This window comes from Panthera uncia, chromosome D2 (assembly GCF_023721935.1).
Source record: "Panthera uncia isolate 11264 chromosome D2, Puncia_PCG_1.0, whole genome shotgun sequence".
Classification (NCBI taxonomy): Eukaryota; Metazoa; Chordata; class Mammalia; order Carnivora; family Felidae; genus Panthera; species Panthera uncia.
The window spans coordinates 1425075-1448921 of NC_064818.1; the positions used below are offsets into that span (position 1 = coordinate 1425075).

Genomic DNA, 23847 nt, shown 5'->3' on the forward strand with positions numbered 1-23847 from the left:
GCAAGGGCAGAAATGGACAAGTGGGACTACATCAGTCCCAAAAGCTTCTACATAGCAAAGGAAACCGCTGACCAAATGAAAAAGCAACCTACAGAATGAGACAGTATTTGCGAATGATAGATCTGACGTGCGGTTAATATCCCCAATATGTAAGGAACTCCTACAACTCAAGAAAAAATTTGATCAAAAAATTGGCAGAGAAACCGAATAGAAATTTCTCCAAAGAAGACGTCCAGATGGCCACCAGACACATGAAAAGATGCTACACGTCACTGATCGTCAGGGAAATACAAATCAAAACCACAATGAGGTGTCACCTCACACCTGTCAGAATGACTGTCGTTAGAAAAGAGGTTAACGTGTTGGTGTGGATGTAGAGAAAAAGGAAACTTGTTCCTTGTTGGTAGGAATGTAAACTGGTTCAGTTACTATGGAAAACAGTGTGGAGATTCCTCAAGAAATTGAAAACAGAACAGAAATTGAAAATATCCCACCAATCCAACTTCTGGGTATATATCCAAAGGAAATAAAACCAGTGTTTGGAGAAGATATCTGTATTCCCATGTTTATTGCCACATTAATCACAACAGCCAAGATGAAGAAACAACTGAAGAGTCTGTCAGAGGATGAGCAGCTAACAGTGTACCATATGAGGTGGAATATGATTCAGCCATAAGAAAGGGAAATCCCGCCATCCGCAACAACTTGACTGGACTGTATTATATACTGCAAAATTAAAGATGTCCTTTAGGATAGGGTTTTTATGGAACTTCTTAATCCTGGCAATCATAGACGCATAAGTTTGGACTGTACTTAAGAAAATACCAGCGAGTATCATGGAAAATTTTAAGCAATATGTCAACTTTAAGAGCTTAACATTGGAGTCCGAGGTTCCTATTCAAAACCTGCTCCGGCATTTTCAGCCACGTACCTGATGTAAGTGATTGAGTCCATCCATCCTCAGTTTGCTCATTCATAAAATATGGGTTGTAATCGTCACTATATGATTAAAGACATTAGGAACAAATGCGATTATGGCTTCATGTTGCTCAGTATAGTACTCGACACCATATTAATCCTGAGTGGGAGAAATAAAATCGACAGTGAGAGAAAATAATTCTTAGATCCTTCACCACCCCCTCACTAGCAGGTCACACTGCAGCACAGGTACATCATGGTGGGCACGTGGAGCCCGGGGGCAGAGGTAAAGAAACAGATGGCAGAGCAGATTCACGGAAGTTGCCACAATCTTGGGGACACCCTGGGAATCAGGAAGCTTGGCTGTGCCGTAGAGCCCCAGCCTGGCCCAAAGCAGGGGACTTTGCACCTAGCAGCTTGGATGCCACAGCGGTGCTGACTCGTGTCGAAACATGCATCTCGGGGAGATGGCTTTGCAAGGATAGAGTCGGAAGTCCTCGCCTATCTCCTTCTTAGGTAAAAATTACCTCCCCAGAAGCACGGGGGTACCCATTTACTTGACAGTTCACTGTTGATGTGTGTCTGTCACAGTGTTTTATTTCGTGTTTATGAAAAATAATTGTGAGAATGGCAGAAGCTATTCCACAGTGAACTGACCCTGTCCTGGTCCTCACATCACCCTCCTGGTCCTCATGTCATTCTCTTCTGGTCCTCGTGTCATTCTCTCCTGGTCCCCATGTCATCCTCTCCTGGTCCCCACGTCCGTCGTCCTCTCCTGGCCCCCGTGTTGTCCTCTCCTGGTCCCCACGTCGTCCTCCTCTGGTCCCCACGTTGTCCTCTCCTGGTCCCCATGTCTGTCATCCCCTCCTGGTCCCCGCGTCGTCCTCCCCTGGTCCCCGCGTCATCCTCTCCTGGTCCCCGCGTCGTCATCTCCTGGTCCCCACGTCCGTCGTCCTCCTCTGGTCCCCACGTCGTCCTCCTCTGGTCCCCACGTTGTCCTCCTCTGGTCCCCACATTGTCCTCTCCTGGTCCCCGTGTCATCCTCTCCTGGTCCCCATGTCGTCCTCTCCTGGTCCACACATCCGTCATCCTCTCCTGGTCCCCATGTCATCCTCTCCTGGTCCCCACGTCCGTCGTCCTCTCCTGGTCCCCGTGTCGTCCTCTCCTGGTCCCCATGTCGTCCTCTCCTGGTCCCCACGTCTGTCGTCCTCTCCTGGTCCCCACGTCGTCCTCCTCTGGTCCCCACATTGTCCTCTCCTGGTCCCCGTGTCATCCTCTCCTGGTCCCCATGTCGTCCTCTCCTGGTCCCCACGTCCATCGTCCTCTCCTGGTCCCCATGTCGTCCTCTCCTGGTCCCCACGTCCGTCGTCCTCTCCTGGTCCCCGTGTTGTCCTCTCCTGGTCCCCACGTCGTCCTTCTCTGGTCCCCACGTTGTCCTCTCCTGGCCCCCACGTCTGTCATCCCCTCCTGGTCCCCACATCGTCCTCCCCTGGTCCCTGCATCGTCCTCTCCTGGTCCCCACATCGTCCTCTCTTGGTCCCCACGTTGTCCTCTCCTTGTCCTCAGGCATTAGTGAGGCAGTTTGATGATGCAGTGAGCTGTTCTTGGAATGGGATGATCTCCCCCAGGGTGCCTCCTAGGGCATCCAGTGGAGACAGATTCTTATTCTCTTTCCTCTTCTGTAAGATGTTTCATTTTAAAGATGAATTGAGGTAAAGATAAAATCTTCTGACATATATTAGGCACTTAGTAAATGGTAGGTATTTTGGCTAAAGATAATAAAAAAATTTATATGAAGAGAGGTGAGAATATCTAAATATAGTAGTTTTGACATACTTCTAAATAAGCACTTTAGATGGCATGTTAAGCTATTCATAGGAAATAGTAGAATTAATTAATATGCAATATGTGAAATCATATTAAGCTCCAGAAAACAATTGTTGAATGAATTTATTCATTATATTATTCTTGGGATACAAAATTATTTTCTTTTCAGGAAAGCCTTTTTAAACAATCATATATTTTTGACTTAATTATAGCATAAAACTCCAAACACCAACATGATCTACATGCAAGGTAGGAATAGATAGGTACAACTATAGCCAAGGACTGAGCTCTCAGAATTGACCACACAGTCACAAGTTTATACATATGTCCATTTAATTTTTTAATGCCAAAGTTGGTTTTTTCCAAGAGTGCCGGTAGGTTGATATTCAAGAGCTAAACAGTTTTAGATGCTTCAGATTCAAGTTATGAGTATTCAGAAAGCAAATAATACTCCAAGTTGCCAACTAAAACCACACTTCAGTATTTACTTAAGTTGTTATTTATTTGCATAAGTTTATATGATCCCCCCCCCCATCTACTAAGGCTTATTAATAGTCCCCATGATTCTTTGTAGCTTTTAGAGATGACCTACTCGCCGTCCATACACGGGAAGATAGAGGGTCGATTGCGCTGTGGGATTTCAGCTTTCTTACCAAGGCTGAACCGTTTGCATTTCCCCTTTTCAGCTGAGGCAGCTATTTGGCTGAGTCCCCTGGCATATAACAGAAATACGCAAAACGGCAGCGACAACATCAACAAAAGCTCAAGAAACAAAGATGGTTCCCTTTTCCTCTGGTTTGATGTCTCATGTTACTGGAAATCGCACTGACTTCCTCAAAAGAACATTCATAATATCCAGTAAGATGCAATGGGAAATCTAGGCAACTGCAGTTTTAAAAAGGATACATTTTATTTATTTGGATCTGATATTTTCAGTTTTTAAAGGAAATAATTGGATTACCATTAATTGCTTCAACATCTGAATTCATTCGGTATATTTTAACATCTTTACCCACATCTGAATACTTGTAATTATTCTAGCAATAACATACATAGACATCAAGTCAAGAAACAATTAAAAAGCATCATCCGTATATTATTTTAATATAAATGATACAAATTAGAAATAGATAATTATACCTTATTTAATTGAATACAATTAACATACAATAATTGCTTTCTACAAAGTTTTCAGGCTATGTAAAGATGCGTTCAGGTAGGAAACACACCAGATTTTTGTAACTTGGCATATTGTCAAGAATGCATCTAACTGTATAGCACCAAGTACTTGTAAAATACATGATTTCTTTCACATGCATTGCAAGATTAATACAGTTGAGCGCTTGGAAATAGAAACATATTAACTCATTAGATTAATTCCCTCCTCCTACCCCTTACAGTATTCCCTACAGTGGAATAAGGGAAGCTACTGTACTAAATATTTTTAGAGTGAAGCTTCTCTCAATGTTTTCACACTTTAAATGGAATCATTTCAACAGTTTATCTCAACCTCAAGCATTGACAAATAAGATGTATGACTTTCACTTCTGGGCAAGGTAGGCGATTAGCGTCGGAATTTACTGGGCTGCTGAAAAACTGCAAAGTATATGAACTGATGCTTCTCAGGATGCTGTCTATCAGGAAACAAAGGACAGTGTTTCTCGAGAGATGAGAGATAAAAACGAGGTGAGCTTTATCATTGCCCAGGCGTATGGGCAAGGGACCCAGGTGAATCCAGTATGTTCCTTGAGTTGAGAACTCAGAGCCAAGAGTCTGGTTGGGGGCGGGGGGATCGGACAACCAGGGTTTCCACAACAAAGTAACTGAGAAAGAAGTATAAAGATAGACTTCCAGAGATCTCCAGAAACACCCTCAGGTATTTTGTGAAGTATTGATTAACATGTTCATTAAATGAAAGCCCTCAAGGTGGTGAAAAGAACCACCAAAAAGGAATAAAGGTGTAAACCCCCAGAGGTGCAGGGCTTGGAGTAGGGCCTCTTCCCAACTGTTAGTCTAGAAAACCTCTTGATCCAGCAGGCAGTGGCTAGGGTGTAAAGAAAGGTCTGGCCTTAGTAAAGGGAGTGATTAGCCCTAGACAGAAAACAGCTCCAGCCTTCCCTGCAAATCTTAGAAGCAAGACTCTAGAGGAAAACTGGCGTAACTATGTCTGAAAACGAACTGAGAGTATCTTTCTAAAATGTTCAGCGATGAGCACGATACAATTCCCAGTGGCTGGCATCCTATTAAAAATTACTAAGCTGCCAGGAAGGAGGAAAGTGAAACCATAAAAAGAGAAAATTTGTCTATCAAAAGTGACACAGATGTTAGGATTATCAATCACATTAAAACCCTTATTATTACCGTATTCCGAGTACACACAGGACATCATTCAAGATAGATTCTGTGCCCTCAAACAAGCGTCTATAAAATAGAAAAAGATTTAAGGCCATGGAAAGTACCCTTCCATTAAACAGTAGAACCGAATTAGAAATCAATAACTGAAAGACCTGTGGCCAATCTCCCAAATTGGGAAATTAAATAGCACAACTCGAAATAACTCACTGTCCACTGAAAACATTCAAAGATTAAGTTAAAACCGTATTTGAGCTTAGTAAAAATGGACACGTGGCATATGAAAATGTGTGCAATGTTGCTAAAGTGACACTTTGGAGGCAAATCTAGAATTAAATGTTAATTCTAGAAAAGATAGGTCTCAAATCAAGGCTCGTAGATTCCTCTTCTAAGGAACTGGAAAAGGATGAGCAAATCGAAGCCAAGACGAATAGAAGCAGTGAAGATCAAAGTGGAAATAAGTTAAATGTGACAGAAAAATAGTAGAGAAAGTCAGTGAAACTAAATGCCTAGTATTTGAGACGATGCGTCAAATTGACAAATCTTTACCCACTTTGATCAGCAAAACAGAGAAGACAATCTTAACCGACAATCAGGAACGAGCAAGGAGACACCACTAGAAAATATACCGACAGGATAAGTTTAAGAGGATATTATAAAAACCTTTATACCAATACATTAAAAATGTTTATATATAAAATTGATAAACTCCTTGAAAGATACTAATTACCAAGCTCACTGGAAGATAAATAGTGCTCACTTCAGCAGCACAGATACTAAAATTGGAATGATACAGAGATTGGCATGGCCCCTGCACAGGAATGACATGCAAATTCATGAAGCGTTCTGTATTTTGAAAGAAATAAAAGGCATCCAAATCAGTAAGGAAGAAATACAAATTGCACGCTTTGTAGATGACATGATATCCTGTATTGAAAACTCGAAAGACACCGCCAAAAAATTGCTAGGATGCATCAATTCAGTAACGTCACGTTTCTATACACCAGTTATGAAACAGCAGAAAGAAGAATTAAGGAACCAATTCCATTTAAAATTGGACAAAAACAATTATATATCTAGGAATAACCCTAGCTAAACAGGTGAGATACCTGTGCTCTGAAAATTATAAAACACAGATGAAAGAAACTGAAAACGACAAAAAGAAATGGAAAGACATTCCATGTTCAAGGATTGGAAGAACAAATATTGTTAAAATGTCTATATTATATGTCTAATATATTATATTAAATTCCTATAAATCTACAGATTTAAAGCAATCCCTATCAAAATACCAACAGCATTTTTCGTATAGCTAGAACAAAGAATCCTAACATTTGTATGGAACCACAAAAGAAACCAAAGAGCCAAAGCAATGTTGAAAAAGTAAAGCAAAGCTGGAGGCATCACAAATCTGGACTTCAAGTTATATCACAAACCTTAGTGATCAAACAGTGTGGGACTGGCACAAAAATAGACACATAGATCAATAGAATAGAACATACAACCCAGAAAGGAACCCCCAATTGTATGGTCGATTAATCTTCGACAAAGCAGAAAAGAATAGGCAATGGGAAAGAGACGGTCTCTTCAACAAATGGTGCTGGGAAAACTGGACAACAACATGCAACAGAATGAAACTGGACCACTTTATCACACCATACACAAAAATAAATTCTAAATGGATGAAAGACCTAAATGTGAGACAGGAAACCATCAAAATTCTAGGGGAGAACACAGGCAGTAAACTCTCTGACCTCAGCTGTAACAACTTATTTCTAGACAAGTCTCCTAGGCAAGGGAAACAAAAGCAAAAAGAAACTATTGGGACTTCATCAAAATAAAAAGCTTCTGCACAGTGAGGGAATCAATCCACAAAACTAAAGGGCAACCAACAGAATGGGAGAAGATATTTGCAAATAACATATCTGATAAAGTGTTGGTAATCAAAGTCTATAAAGAACTTATACAACTTAACACTGAAAGCCCAAACAATCCACTTAAAAATGGGCAGAAGACGTGAATAGATATTTTTCCAAAGAAGACATACAGGGGGCAACAAACACATGAAGAGATGCTCAGCATCACTCATCATCAGGGGAACGCAAATCAAAACCGCAATGAGATACCACCTCACACCTGACAGAATGACTAACATTAACACACAAGAAACAACAGGTGTTGGGAAGGATGTAGAGAAAGGGGGACCCTCTTGAACTGTTGGTGGAAATGCAAACTGGTGCAGCCATTCTGGAAAATAGTAGGGAGGTTCTTCAAAAGGTTGACTATTATTTCCCAAGATCTGGCAATTGCACTACTAAATATTTACCCCCAAAATACAAAAATACTGACTCCAAGGGGTACATGCACTCTGATGTTTATTGCAGGTTTATCTGTAATAGCCAAATTATGGAAATAGCTCAAGTGTCTATCAATAGATGAATGGGTAAAGATGTATACATATACACACAACGGAATTTTACTCAGCTATTAAAAAAAAAAAACCCAAAAAACAAAATCTTGCCATTTGAAACAACGTGGATGGACCTAGGGAGTATTACGCTAAGCAAAATAAGTCAGTCAGAGAAAAGACATGTACCATATGGTTTCACTCATATGTGGAATTTTAGAAACAAAACAAGCAATGGGGGAGAAAGAGAGAGACCCAAACCAAGAAACAGACTCTTCATTGCAGAGCATGAACTGATGGTTACCAGAGGGGAGGTGAGTGGAGGGATGAGTGAAATAGGTGATGGGGATTAAAAGTACTCTTGTGGTGAGCCCTGGGTGTTGCGTGATGGTGTCGAGTCACTACATTGTACACCTGAAACTGATTTTACCCTGTATGTTAATAACCGAAATTTCAGTTAAAACTTTAAAAAACATAAAAGAAACACGCAATAGGAGTACAAATTATTGCTGAGAGACTTTAAAAATAGCTTAAAGAAATGGAGACCATGTTCACAGATTGCAACAGTAAGTACTATGAGGGCATCTGTTTTCCCAAAAGTGTTTGAATAAGTTAAATCCCATCAAAACACCAGTGTGATTTTTACGGTAGATATCTACAAAGTGATTCTATAATTCCAATGGCGATTCAAAGGACCTAGACAAGCAAGACACTTTAGATAAAAAGAACAAATTCAGGAGACTAACAACACCTGACTTTAAGATTTATTAGGAACAATCAAGAAGGTGTAGACCTAACATAAGGTAAATCAATGGAACATAGTAGAGAATCCAGAAATAGACTAAGTTGTGTATGGACAACTCATGTTTGACAAAGATTGAAAAGCAACTCAGTGTAGACAGAATTAGCCTTTTATAAATCATTCTGGCAAAATTGGTTATGGAAAATGTTCATAAAAAATCCATAGACAAATAGTAACCTTAATGCATCTTTCACACTTCATGTTAAAAGTAACCTAAGCTAGAACATACACCTAAATATAAAACTTAAAGCAAATACATTTTTTAAAGGAGACTAAGAAGACTTTTGTGAACTTGAATAAGGCAAAAATGTCCTAGAAGCAAGAGCATGATTCATAAAATAACAAATTGATAAATTGGACTTCATCAAAGTGATAAACTTAAAAAAAATACTCTTAAGTGAATAAAAATTAAAGCCACAGAATACATGAACCTACTAAAAACGTTTGAAAATCATATGTCCGATATAGAACTTGTACCCATAATATACGATCAAAATAATAATAAAAATAATAATAAATTATTAATAATAAATAATAAATATAAAGGGTTAATAATAAAACAAAGGATTTGGACATTTAACTGAGCATACACCCATCAAATCAGTGCATGAAAAGATGCTCGACACAATACTTGTTAAATAAATGTGAATTAAAACCACACTGAAATACACCTACATACCTATTAGAACCACTAAAAACAAAAGACTTGTTATGCCCAGTTTCTATGAGCTTATGTATGAGCTGGGACACTCATGCAGTGCTGATCGGAATATGTAGTGTTGCAGTGACCTTACAAATTTGAACATTCCATTCCTGGACGTTTACCCAAGAGAAATGAAGTTATACGTATACAGAGGGACTTGTATAATAATCAGAACTGTAATTTGCGATAATCCAAATGTCCGTCACTGTAGGAATAGACGTACCACAACTCATTCCTGGAATGGAATGCTACCTGGCGATAAATGGGAATGTACCATCAGTACATGACACAGAGGGGGGTTGGTTCAGTTCTAGAAGAGGCACGCTATTCTATGGTGACAGAAAACAGACCTGGAAGGAAGTGGAAGGCAGGAAGGAGGAAGTTCACAGTTGTACGGGGAAACTTTTTTGGGTGACCAATATGTTGTATATCTTGATCCTGGTGATGATTTCACCGATGTGTGCAGATGTCAAAACTTATTACATTTATAATTAAAAATATATGGTTTATTATAACGTCTGTTGTACTTCAGTAAAATCATTGAAATAGAAATTATAAAAAATAGGGGGCGCCTGCGTGGCTCAGTCGGTTAAGCAGCTGACTTTGGCTCGGGTCATGATATTGCCGTCCGCGAGTTCGAGCCCCGCCGTCGGGCTCTGTGCTGACAGCTCAGAGCCTGGAGCCTGTTTTGGATTCTGTGTCTCCCTCTCTCTGACCCTCCCCCGTTCATGCTTTGTCTCTCTCTGTCTCAAAAATAAACGTTAAAAAAAAATTAAAAAAAAAATAGAACAGCATTTTAAAACCTCCGAGGTCGAAGGATGCATAGAACCCATTGAGCACACCCCTTTCCTGTAACAGGTGTGCCCAGCAGACATGGAGAGGGAAAGTGACTTAATGAAAACGTGTAACTTGGCTCCTCTTCCCGGACATAAAAATGAACAGTTTCATTTAACACTTGAGTTACAATCCAAAAGGATATTTTTCCCCCTTGAATTAATTCAGAACCACTTCTTCTGTAACAGATACATACTTGTCGCCTCCATGGTCATATTTCCCAGCAAACATCAAAGTCCCTAGCATATGTAACTTTTTCCATTTCTACTCTTTCTCTTGAAAAAGAGACAATTTAATAATACATGTTGAGAAGTAATCCTGCTTGTTTATAGAAGGTAAGGCCTATCAATATCAGTAACCAAAAAATTCACTTCTGATCCATCAGTATAATTTTTCAAAGAGATGTTACCTCTGGTTATTCGCCTCAGAAACGGACTGTGGGGTTTTTAGCCTTCCTGGTCACCGATGCTATTAGGCTGACCTCAAAGTTTATTTTGGAAACTCCTTTTTCTACTCCTTTTTTCTGAAACTTTCTGAAAACATCAGGTAGTAAATATTTTGGCTGTCAGGTCTCCATCACAGCTACTCAACTCTGCCATTGTAGTGCCAATGCAGCCAGAATATATCCAAACAAAGAGAACGGCTGTGTTCCAATAGAACATTTCCAAAACAGGTGGGTGGCTGGATTTGGCCTGCAGCCCATGATTTGCTGACCCTTGCTTCAAAGTGAAGAGCTAAAGAAAAATGAATCCCTAAAGTTGTAAACTCAGAGTGCCCACTGATGACATGGCCTGAACGTTCCTGAGCCCTCTGATGAGAGATCCGAAAATGGTGGCCCGTGGATTTGTGAAAATAACTTTATGAACTAAGTGCGACTGCCCCTATTTTACAGATAAAGAAACTGACCGTCAGAAAATTATGGTAACTTCCCCAAATCACTGACATAGTCATCACTGGAGGAAAAAAAATTAAAAACAGAATTTTCTGGCTCTTAACAACAAAGTTCTAGATAAAACCATTAATGCAGCCTAATTTTTAAAGGCCTTGCGATGTCTTTGGTTCTGGAACACTTAGGCCACTTGGTCCGTATTTATCCCCTAGAGTAATGGAGTGCGAGGCTGAACAGAATCCAACCTGATTGATACAAATAATGACTGGACACATTAAGCCAAAAGTGACCTCATTCTTCATAGTCTGTGAGTGGGTTATCTGAGTTTTGGAGAATATTCTCACTTTGGCTGCTTTATATCACTTGAGCGATGGATCAAGATTAAAAGTTTGCTCATTAATAATCATACCTCTGGTATTACCTTGAGCAGGTTGCCTGACTGACCGGACGGGCTAACAAAAAGAAAAGCATTACATCCGGGCTCGTGATTGTTTACAGGGTGCTTGAACAGAGTAGAGACAACAGGACTGATCACAGCACCGTGGGGTCAGGCAGTACCTGAAATGGGGCCCAAAGCCTTAGAGATTCCAAAATCAAGGGCATCCTGTGTACAAGAGGGGGGCAACAGGCAAAGAGGGGTGTGCAAGGTAATCAAACATGACTGTGTGAAGTGAGGAGAGAGTGGGGAATCCAGGCATCCCGTGGAGCGATGTTAAAATAGCAACAGTAAGTAATGAGGGTTGTCATTGAAAGCAGCATTGCTTTGACCTCAAAACCATTACAAATTTCTGGAGCAAAGCAGGTGTTAGGAGAGGGCAGTGCCTAAACTCCAACGTAAATTCAAAGCAATGATTTTCTGTTTGTTCCTGGAACAGATTGCCGATGCAATCGGTGGTCTGACTACTGGAGAAGCAGTGAAATGATAAAACCACAAGCCTGTGTTCTTATGGAAGGGACGCCATTTGGAGTGTTCAAAATTTTATTTCTGGCCTCTCTCACAGAGCCTGACACATAGTAATAATTTAAATTTTTGATGAATGAGTCAAGGGATGGATGGAAGGATGGCTAGCTGGTTGGACAGGTGAGTGAAGCTGAATGAATATAACCTGGGAGTCAGGCTTTCCCTAAACAGGATTGCGAGTGAGTTGGATATCCGTAGGCTCAATTGCTTCTATTTACAAATAGACAGTCTGTCTTTGCCTTAGAATGATCAGGATTCAAGTCCAAGGTCACCACTGAAATCGTAGCCTCATCTTGCGGGCATCTCTGTTTCCTGTGATGTGCAAGCTAGTGAGACACAATGTCACTAAATTTGGGAAGGATCCATTTTAGTTACATCAAGGAGCTATAATTTAATTGCCATATAAGAATGGATAGCTACTGGTGATTATTATCGATTATAATAAAATAATTTCAATTTAATTATATTCACCTCTGTGACAATATCTGTGTAGGGTTTTTATAACTTGGTTCATTGTCAAAGAACCTGGCCATGCCTCTAAAATCTGACATTTTATAAAAACCTTTAGTAAAACCTTTTAGGAAATAAATTACATAAAATTACCTAAGTGAGATCAAAATTGCCATTTGTATGAGAATTCCTCCAGGCACAATGCTTTTTTAGCAACTCGGTGAGAGCTTTCCACAATCGGACATAGTCTCTTAAATTGTACAAGATCATGCGTGAAAACTGCATTCCTAGATAGACTTCAGCGTTTGACACATGGGAGAAATACAGAAAATATGATTCTGACATAAAACGTTTTATGCCTTAATTTTAAAAAGTGACGTTTTAAAAGCCTATTCAGTTTTCACAGTTTAAAAGCTTTTGATGTTAATTTCCTGGATAATTATTACTTTAATGCACAACTGAATTGAATTTAGGGCTGCGTTCCTTAACTAGTGGTTCTGTATCGACCAACGGATCGTCAATTGCGGGGCTCTCGGTTGCCCCTCCAGTTTTACTGCCCCAGTAATTCCTGACACGTGTAAGAGTCCGGAAGACGAGAGGTTCGGTGTAAGTGATGCTGCGTTCCGTGCTCCCCCCATCGTGGCCAGCGTGTGCGGTCCCTGCCCCTCCAGGGGAGAAAACATGTCTTAAAGTGTGCTCTGCTTCAGGAAGATCTTCTGGATGGATGGTGATGGGTTAGAAAACGCCCTTTGCAAACATGTAAACGGCCTGTGGCAGGCACAGAACTTTGGTGACATTTAAAGATGGTCCTCCTTAAGGCCATATGCCTTGGTGTTTGATACCTAACCCGTGAAGGGTCAGCCCTGGGCTGATTTCTCCTACGTAATTATGGACAAGTCCGTATGGGCCGTTAGGAGCGGAATGTGTTGAAACCCAACCCCAGGATCTCAGAATGTGACCTCACTTGGAAAGAGGGTTTACAGAGGTAGCCCAGGGAAAGTGAGGTCACTAGAGGAGGCCCCACATGGGAGTGCTGTCCTTACAAAAGGGGGCATTTGGACACGGAGGTGGACATGTGCAGACGGAAGGTGGTGTGCAGGGGACAGAGAGAGCAGGTCATGTGGAAATGAAGGCTGAGACCGAGGGGCACATCTACAGGCCGAGGAGCACCTGTGAGGGGCACCTACGATTTCTGACGACCACCGGGATCTGGGAGCCGGGCACAGAGCAGAGTCTCCCTCGGGGTCCTGGGAAGGAACCCGCACTGCCCACAACTTCAACCCCAACTACGGACATGCAGAGCCGAGAGGCAATAAGTAGCTCTTGCTCTCCCCGACCCCCCACCCCCGCCCCGGTTTGTGATGTTGTGTTACCGCAGCCCTAGGAAACTAACACACTGGCGGAGAAGTCTACAGAGAAATAACATGGCGATTATCCTGGAAAGAGGCAAAAGACAGCTCAAAACTCTAGAAAATTAGGGCAACATTTCCTCATAATTTATAATTGGAAGTTTTGGTTTTTTTTTTCTTCAAAAGTGTTATGGAATAATTTTTTAAAAAATTAGGAAATACTGTATAATGCATGTCTCATTTAGTACTTAGGCTTATGCACATTTAGAATCAAACTATAAGAACACGGATGAAAATATTGATATGTGCTTTGGGACTGTATTCACCTCTGAGGAAGGTGAAAAGGAAATGCTATTGGAGAGCAGGGGGGATTCAGGAACTTCAATTGCATTTTGCTTCTTTAGAAAAACTGAAATCCACAAAAGGGACATTTGTAACATTTGCTACATCTGGCTAACAGCTACCTGGGTATTTGCTAAATATTCTCTGTACTTTTATTATCTTTTTTTTTTTTTTTTTACCGTAATCAAAAACACATAAGCTAAAATGTTCTATTTTAATGATTTCAAGTGGATTGTACTACATACACACTGCTGTGCAACAAAGCTAGAATATTTTTGTCACAAAACAGAAACTCTATATCCACTGAACTGAAACTCTCCTTTTTACCCGTTATCTTTCCTATATTTTATTTGGAAAGAGTCACATGCTTAATATGCCAAACTTTTTATGTTCAGAAGGCAAAGATATGTTTCTCATGAATTGTATATATGTAGGGGGCCAGAGAGAATTTCACTTGAGACGCTGTTGATTGACTTGGTTACTAATTCATGGCCGTGACCTCATACACAGTTATGAGAGCTAAATGTGTCTATCTAGTACGTCACCTACTCCATGATGTACATAAGTGTAGGCTCTATGCTCTAGTCTATATTCTCTCCTCTCCTTTGAGCATCCCAGAGCTACACAGAATGCGATTAAGGCCTTCACTCCTCCGTGACTTTTTGCAAAAAGGGACAATTAGGGGACCAATTCAACTTGTAGCTAATACGGTGTCCAAGATTTCCCCTTTGAAGATAAAGATGTTATCTGTCTAAACCAGGGCTCAACTCTGGAACATTCTGTAGGGGTTTGTTCACTGACAGTATTAGGCAACTCATTTGGGAAATGTAACTTTGTTCTCCAATGCCCCAGATCTAAATTCCTCATAGTCTTTGTTCAAGAGTCTTGTTACTTAACAAAAACACATGCATCTTAGGGGCGCCTTGGTGGCTCAGTCTGACTTCAGCTCAGGTCATGATCTTGCAGTTTGTGAGTTCAAGCCCCACGGCGGGCTCTGTGCTGACAGCTCGGAGCCTGCAGCCTGCTTCGGATTCTGTGTCTCCCTCTCTCTCTGCCCCTCCCCCACTCACACTCTGTTTCTCTCTCTGTCTCTCTCTCTCTGGAAAATAAATAAATGCTAAAAAAAAACACATGCATTTTGTTATTCCTAAATGGAAAAGTTCTTGCACAAACAATTCAAAGAAATGGAATTTGAGTGTGCCTCATAGGTGTTCAGGTAAAGGGGATTCATTTCCTATGCTGTCAGATGGAAAGATTCAGGCTTTGCTTTAAAGATTCTGTTTCTACCCGTGTCTAAGACAAATACAGTAATAGTCCATTTTACAGGAGGTCACCTTCTTAAATTATTGATTTTTCTAATAGGAATCCCGGAAGACCTTCTGATATAAATACACATTGTCTTCTCTCCTGTGATGCTTACTTTTTAAGGGTCCAGAATAGTCTGTCTTTAGGGAATGAGTTTGAAGATCATATTCAATTTGGCAATAATGCCAAAAACGTCATTTCTTCATTATTGAAAAAAATGTATTTTGATGTAATATGAGAAAAGGAAACTCCAAACTTATATTTTTCTTAAAATAGAAGTAACATTTACAGGTAATTTAAAAAGTAGAAAAATCCAACCTTTTCCAAGAAAGTAGTTGGGGTTTTGAAAAATTAAAAACATTTTTTTGAATGTTTATTTATTTTTGAGAGAGAGAGAGAGAGCACTAGCAGGGGAGAGGCACAGAGAGAGGGAGACACAGAATCCAAAGCAGGCTCCAGGCTCCGAGCTGTCAGCACAGAGCCTGATGTGAGGCTCGAACTCAGGAACACAGAGATCAGGACCGGAGCAGAAGTCGGCTGCTAAACCGACTGAGCCACCCAGGTGCCCCAGAAGCCTAATTTAAAAGTACAGCAGCATGTATCTATTTTTTCATACTTTGTAATTTTTTTTCATATTCACATCCACTTTGTTTTGTCTCTTGATGATGGGAACAACAAGAAGTCCTACGTCAGTAGAACTTTGAAGAGGTTATTTCATTGACATTCCTGCGGAAGAGTGGCTATAATAATAATTTCATATTCTTCCACTATGATATGAATACAATATGCATTATATGGCTGTGTCTAATTTTTTTTGGCTCTGTGTTTTAATGTACATCTATATGCATTAAGGTGCACTTAATGCACGCCTATATGCCTTCTAAATTGTCCTGTGATATTTGTGGCCACAAGAGAAAGCCTTCACGATTTGGACTGTTGCTCTTTCTCTGTCTCTCTGTCTCTGTGTCTATATCTCTGTCTTAGAAGCTTTTGAAACCTTTCTAAAATAAAGCTCTCAAGTGTTTCTTCCATCACTGCTATTCCAAAACCAGCTGGAACACGACTGTTCTATGAAGTCATAATTTATTTTATGATTTAATATAGAATTGAATGGAGATATAGAAAGAGATTCGTTTAATTTAGAATAGAATGGTACTTCTTACTCAGAATGCCAAGTCCTATATGAAGATCAGTTAAATTACATTTTTGAAAAGTAAGACAGGGAATGAATGATGGTCTCATCAAATATAGTTAATTTCCTCCCTACCATTTCAGTTGCATTTTTAGCACGAAAGAAAACATTAGTTACGGCACTGGAGTTCCTTTCCTGCCCTTCTTGCTGCAAAAGTGTATATTGGTTGAGGATCAAATAACAAAACTCGAAGGAGTCTCTGTCACGAGTCTGTGCAGAAAAGTAGGATCGTAAGTTTATCAGTCTTACAACCTACTGTGGTTTCTAACCACTCGGGACTTAGAGCGAGGGTATTCTGTACCAGTTATATCTCCCATTGAATTATCTGGCCTTGGACACGATCCAGTGGTGCCCACAAGTAATTAGAGGTGATCTTACCAAATAAACACTGATTTACTTTTTCAGTACTGAAAAGGCAACTTTGGGACCAGGGGGCACTAGAAAATGTGCTTAGTCTACAGAGAATGGTAAACACGGTGGGACCCCCCGCTGTACTAGCCCAGACTGAGTGGCTCACAGGCAGTATTGTGGTAATACCCTAGATGGGTATAAATAATGATTTAATATGTTGTATTTGTCTCCTGCTGCTGCCGTAACACGTTCACCACAAACTTCGTAGCTTCAATCCGTACAAATGTATCCGCCTACAGCTGTGGAGGTCCGGGGTTGGTGGGGCTGCATTTCTTCCGCAGGCTTCCGGGCAAAATCTGTGTCCTTGCCTTTTCTTGTGCCTGTGATTCTGTTCCTTATATCGCTGCAGCCTTTTGCTTCTCGGTCACACGGTGGGCGGCTCGCTTCGATCTACTGCATCCCACTGACGAGTGCCCTTTGATTGCATGGAGTCCCCTCGGGTCGGCTAGCACACGGACGTCTTTCGGACCATTATTCAGCCTACGACAAACGGGCTATGGAATAGAGGGCAAAGCCCAGCGTCGTGGGGGGAGGGGAGCACGTGGAAATCTCCACAGAAGAGACCGCCTCTGCATCAGGCCTAGGACTGTGATAGGTGGAGAACGGCAGGCCTCAGAACTTGCTGGCAAAAGCGACTGCTAAGACACACGGCGTTACTTTGGAAGGTTCTGCTCAATTCAGACGCTCACTGCGTCTGGACTTCATTACAGCGCCTGTTGCTGTCAGAGAGAAAGGGAGCAGGCGACAGCCGGGGCGACCGCATTGACCCCTGGGCTTCCGGGTGAAGAAGCACCCACGGCCGCAACCACAGACGGGCCCCTGCCGCTCAGGCGAGACGGGCGAAGGGCTGTGAAACGGCAAACCCACTTCGACCCCAACCACCTTTCCCAGCCGTGGACGCCAGACATCCCCGGTGCCAGCCGCCCGTCACGTTGTCCTGCTGTCGTCGTCGATACTTACCCAAGCCACGCTCGTGACCTTTTTTCTCCCCCAGTGTTTGTCCTGTCATCTGCTGCTCCCCCAGGACCGCCGTCGCCATCTCGGATGTCCCGTGTGCCACGCGGGGACACGGCTGTCGCTGTGCATCACATTAGTTCCGTGGGGTCCTCAAGGCTGGGGGCCCCATCCGCCTGCAGGCAGAGAGCGCGGGCCTCTCCCAAGCCTCGCCCTCGAGAATCGAGAATCGGCGCAGGGTGCCCGGCGCCTGCGGTTTCGGGGACTGCTGGGCTTAGGCTAGTAGGTAACCCGAAACTTCAGACGTTACATCCTCAGCCGCAACAGTAGCATTCAGGGCCAGAGGCGCGGGAGGCAGAGGCCTCACAGCCTGGACTTCCCGCAGGAGCTGAATCATCACATGGGCACTTTCTCCGGGGTCCGAGGCTTCTAACCAAGACCCAAGCGACAGGGCACAGTCACGTCCCCGCCTGGGCACTTCAGAGCACGTGGGGAGGGGAGTATTCGCAGACTGAGAAACTGGAGGCCGATGAACGACGAAATGAGCAGAGGGGAGTGAGCGGGGAGCAGTGGGGGAGGGGCCGGCCTTCGGCATTACCTCATCCCTCGGCCCCCACCCTGGCCAACCTTCCCCGTGGATGGCGGATCGTGTGCCAGGAGCTCACGGCCGCTCACGCCTCTCATTAGAAGCACGCAGAAACCACTTGGGATGGGAAATGACTTCAGTAATGCAGGGTAGCGTTGCTTACGATGTGCGAGCTTAAATAGCATGTTGCTGCTAAAAATCCGTCTCAAGACACGGCGCGCGTGCACGGGGAGCTGCTCTGGCCGCGCTGCTCCTATTCGGAGCCCGGGTCTGAATTCCCAGGCTCGTGAAAGCTCCCGGGCAATTCCCGGCCACAACCGGCATCAGAATGATTAGCTGCCCACAACCAAAGCCTCGCGGTGCGGCCTCTGCACTGATGCAGTTGCTGTGACCTTTTCATTTGAAAGGAAGGTTATTTAAGTACTATTTGGGGTTTATTGTTTACTGAACCATGGGAAATTACCGAGGAACAAAATAATTGGATGGTTTTCCTTCAGTATAAGAACAGAGGTGCTGTAAATATCATCTATAGTGATTTTTTGGGTAGTAAATTCCAAGAAATCCGGGGGCACTAATTAGTAGAACAAAATTCTCTGTATTTCTCTTCTGTCTCATAAAACTAGGCTTCACTTTTACTCTACGGAGTTTATAAACCTCGTATATAATAACCATTCACTGAATGGTAAAAGGTGAAAAATGTAAATAAACCCAATAAATACATTAATTCGATATATTAGCAGAAGAACAATGAGAAGGTTGAAAATAAATTTAAAATATTACTGTTAGGATATTGCTGGCTATGCTACTGTAAGCTATCAATGAAAGCAGGTTGAGTAACTAAAAATAGCAACTGTGATAATGAAAGATCAGCCTAAAACAAAAATGGTGTCTCAGTTATCAGCTTTACAACACTGTGATTTTTTTTTTTTGTTCCTTTAATGTTTTTTCCAGTTTTATTGTGAAATGATGGATCTACATCACTGCATAAGCTTGGGCAGTACAGCAGGCTGGTTTGATTTACATCTGTTATGAAACGATGTCCACTATAGGTTCAGGTAACATTTATGTTCTCATACAGATAGAATAAGTAGAAAAGAAAGAAGAAAGGAATAAAGGGGTAAAACATCTCTCTGTGATGAGAACTCTTGGGATTTACTCTCTTAAACTTTCCTACGCGTCCTAGAGCAGGGTTAGCTGTGACCACGGTAGACACTGCGTCCCCAGTACTTTCTGTCTGACAGCTGGGAGTTTCTACCTTTGGACCACCTGCCTCCAAATCTCCCTCCCCCCGCCCACGAACTTTTAAAAGTGTATTTGCAAAAGAGCACCAGAAATAGTGAAATAACATATATCACTACGTTGTGCTTGCTATTTAAAATTCGAAGAATGTCAGGGAAGTAAGAAAATGAGCAAATCTTACCTATTGACTGCAATAATTTAGAAGGCCAGTTTTCTCCATCAGCAAAATGATTTATCCAATAAATACAGTTCTGCAATTCAATTTGGACTTATATACATATGCAGTTAACCAGAGATAATAAGCAAGGGTATGATTTGTTGTTTTATAAATTTTCAATGATGTAAATAAATGAGTACTTTGGAGGTCTTTATTAAGGAGTTACTGAAGGGGTGCCTGGGTGGCTCAGTCGGTGGAATGTCTTACTCTCAGTTTTGGCCCAGGTCATGATCTCACAGTTTGTGAGTTCGAGCCCCACCTTGGGCTTTGCTCTCACAGCACAGAGCCTGCTTGGGATTCTCTGTCTCTCCCTCTCTCTCTTCCCCTCCCCCAGTCATGCCCTTTCCCTCTCTCTCTCAAAATAAATAAACTTTAAAGAAGGGAGTTATTAAAGAAGCTGTGGGAATTGTATCAGTTTAACCATCCACTATCATGAACATTATAATCTAGCTATTTCTTCTGTAATACATATAAAAAGATATATGTATGTTTTCCTGTATTTCCTGAATAATGGCACATATGTAAATTTTCTAGACAAGAAAATGTTACCCTTTTTTTGTATCAGAAAGTTATTTCAACTTGCCCTAGGAACATCCAAAACAATTGTTGCTTTTTTTTTTCCCCCTCAAAACAATCATTGCTTTTTCAGAAGGGTACAATGGTAATGAACGGTTATATTTGATTTTTTAAGATTCACTGCCATAAACATATGTATTTTTTTGAGTTTATTTATTTAAGACACACAGAGACAGTGCAATGGGTAGGGGGACAGAGAGAGAGAGAGGGTGAGAGAGAAAGAGAGAGAATCCAAAGCAGACTCTGTGCTGTTAGCACAGAGTCTGATGGGGGGCTTAAACTCATGAAACTGTGAGATCATGACCTGAGCAGAAATCAGGAGTCAGATGCTTAACTGACTGAGCCACCCAGGGGCCCTGAGAAACATATCTAATTTTGTAGCATTCTGTTGTACCCGTGATAAAGTAAGTGATGCCTTGGAGAGTGATACGAGTAATGCCGACTCATGCTATGCCGAAAAATTCAAATCACATCGGCATTCTTTTACCAAAGTTAGGTCGCATTTTAGTCTGTTTTGCTTTAAGAACCCACGTTTTAATTCTTCAATTCCCCTGCGATTTCAGTGAGCTAGCTCTCTTAAATATAGTGAAATGTGGAAAACCAAATATCCAAGTTTATTAGCACTGCATGTGAAATAAAAGTAAATCATCACACCATGAGGTCTATATATTTTACTTGTAAAAATTATTTTTCTGGGCGTCTGGGTGCTCAGTCCGTTGAGCGATGACTCTTGGTTTTGGCTCAGGTCATGATCACAGGGTTGAGGTCATGGCTCAGGTCATGATCACAGGTCATGATTACCCACATCTGGCTCCACACTGAGCATGGAGACTTCTTTGGATTTTCTCTCTCCCCTTCTGCCCCTCCCCAGCTCACGCTCTGTCTCTAAAATAAAACATTTTTTAAATATATTTTGCGTTGGCATTTTTGCAGTGGATGTGGTGAAATTTGTCTTATTGGGTGAAAAGTCTTATCAACAAAACAATTTCCCATGTTTTAATGGGATTACAAACAGATAGTATACATTTACAGGTATGTATTTCAATACTATCAATGTATCTGACCAGCTCATATTTATTACCAATTTATCCTTTAATACATATTGCTCAGCCATATATGCATGACAATCGAAGCCTGTTACATTCATTGCCAGTATCACGGCGAGATGCTTATGTGACAGAGGATTCGCTGAATTTACGTTCTAGATAGAAAGCGTGTTACTAGCATTTTACTGTTGGTAAATAGGAAAATTTCTAATTAATTTAGTCAATTTCATTATGTTAAATATACTGGGGTAAAGAATTACATTGGTAAAGATTTCATAAATAATCACCATGTGACCACATTGCATTCTTTTATTTTTTACAAAGTAGTATTTAAATACCTTCTGCACCAAATAGTGGCGTATACCACATGAAACGGGTACATACATCTATTTTTAATAAACTTGCACAGCAATTATTAAAGGAAATCTCATGAAACCATGGAAGACATTTACTTGCACTGATCACAGATCATTCAAAATGTAAGTTTAATAATAAATCCGCTTAAAAGCCATAGGAAAAAAAAATTAAAGAAATGTCTTTACAACTGACCGATGGTTCTGGAAGAGGTACAGGGGTGCCTCTGGCCTTAAACAAAGAAAAATGCAGGAAACAGGAGCTGAGGGCGTCTGGGCAGGGACACGGGAGCTGGACAACCCATGACATCCTCCAGGGACACACCCGCTGCGGGGGCGCCAGGCGGCGGGGGGCCTGCCCCACGTGGGCGCACCGAGGGCGGCTGGGCGCTCAGGAGAGCCGCGTGTGGTCGGGTGTGTGGCGTCAGTGCGGGTCCCCGCGGGGACAGGGAGGGGGCGGGCAGGGACCGAGCGCCAGGGCGCCGGCCGATGGCGACGCGGGGCCTGAAGCGGCGTGGGGGCCACACTTCCAAACGACGCCCCCTTTGTTCTCGCGGCCTCCGAGTCTGGCGCGGACCACGTGGGCCGCAGGGGGTCCTGGGAGCAGAGACGGGCCGGGCGGAAGCCGGGAGCTGCCAGGCCCGTCCCGCGCGGGCTCCTCGCGCTCGCCCACGGAGTCCTCCTCGTCCCGAAGGCTTGGTGCCCGCCGCAGGCACCTGCAGGGCCCGGAAGCGTGCGGGGGCGCCGCCCTAGGGCAGAGCTGAGGGGCCCGGGGCAGAGGTGGGCTGTTCCTCGCCCCCCGCCCCCCCTGCCCGTCGCCGGGGCCCGGCCGGCCGGGTCCACTGCCCTGCAAGGCCGCGCCGTCCAAGTGTGCCGTCGTCCCGTCGCCCCTGGGGGCAGGTGTGCCTCCCTGCGGCTGCGTCGTGTCTGGGGCTCGTCCCCACGACCACGGCTGCCTGTTCGTTCCACCAGCCTCGAAGGACAAGCTCAAGGCTCTGCCCTCTGCCCTGCGAATGCGCTGGCTCCCGGAGCTCTCGGCTCCTGCTTCCGGAAACCCTCTCCGGGGCCAGCCCCCAGCCTGGTTCAGGTGAGTGCAGATGGGGGTTTTCTCCCCCGGAAGGCAGACGGGGCCCATGTGACACCTGCAGGGCATACCACGTGACTTGGGGTGTGTGCGGTGGGAAGGGATGGTCCAGGACTCGCTGAGCGTCCGGTGGGAAGCGGAGGACAACGGGAGGTGGCGTATCGGAAGCAAAGCAGAGATCGGAAAAATCAGTGGGCTGGTCTCTTGGAGTGTCCCGGACTCCTGCTCGGGAAAAGGTTTCGGGGCTGCGTTACACAGAGTGAGAACCCAAAAGGAGCCTGGCCGCCTCCTTGAGTCGGAGAAGCAGAGGAGTTCCAGGAGTCAAGGCAGCTAGAATTTGCGACACGGTAGAACAGGGAAGGAAGGTGCGCCGAGAACCCTGGTGATTTGCCAAGGGGTTTTCTAAAGTCTTTAGCTGAGGACTGATCCATGCAGGTGTTTCGATGAACTGCCAGTGCGAGGCTAAACAGCAAAGAAAGGAACAGGACATACCCGTATATCACATCCGTCAGAGTGCAAAGACCTAATGCATGGCGTAACTATGTAGTGGAATGAATTGAGTCCTTCAGAAAGTTATGCTGAAGCCTTAACCCCTGATACCTGTGCGTGTAACCTTCTTTGGATCTAGGGTCAATGCAAATATGGGACATAAGTAAGGAAGAGGTCATACCGGAGCACAGGGGTTTCTGAATTCAGTATGACAGGTGTCCTTAGGAGACACACAGACACACAAAGGGAGGAGAATGTCATGTGAGGACAGAGACACCACTGATGGGAAAAAGCCATATGCCAGTGGAGGAAACAGTTGGGGTCAGGCAGCTACAAGCCTAAGGATTGCCATTGATCGTCAAAAGCCAGGAGAGAGATAATGGCCCTTATGATGCCTGAATTTTTACTTTTATCTCCCAGAAGAGTAAAAGAATAAGTTTCTGCTGTTTTAAGTCACCCACGATGTGGTAGTTTTTATGGAACCCCTAGGAGAGTAATATATATCGGTAGAGTCCTTAGAAAAATAGCAGATTGGCCATTGACTAAAGACTGTTCTGGATC

The 23847-nt window shown here is 42.9% G+C and overlaps 1 non-coding gene across 1 annotated transcript; it reads left to right on the top strand.

Annotated features, from left to right (window-relative positions):
• Positions 1-5849: 5849 nt before the first annotated feature.
• LOC125933621 (U6 spliceosomal RNA) lies at positions 5850-5953 on the top strand. Its single transcript, XR_007461033.1, has one exon. It is a non-coding gene; the product is annotated as a U6 spliceosomal RNA (small nuclear RNA).
• The last annotated feature ends 17894 nt before the right edge of the window (positions 5954-23847 follow it).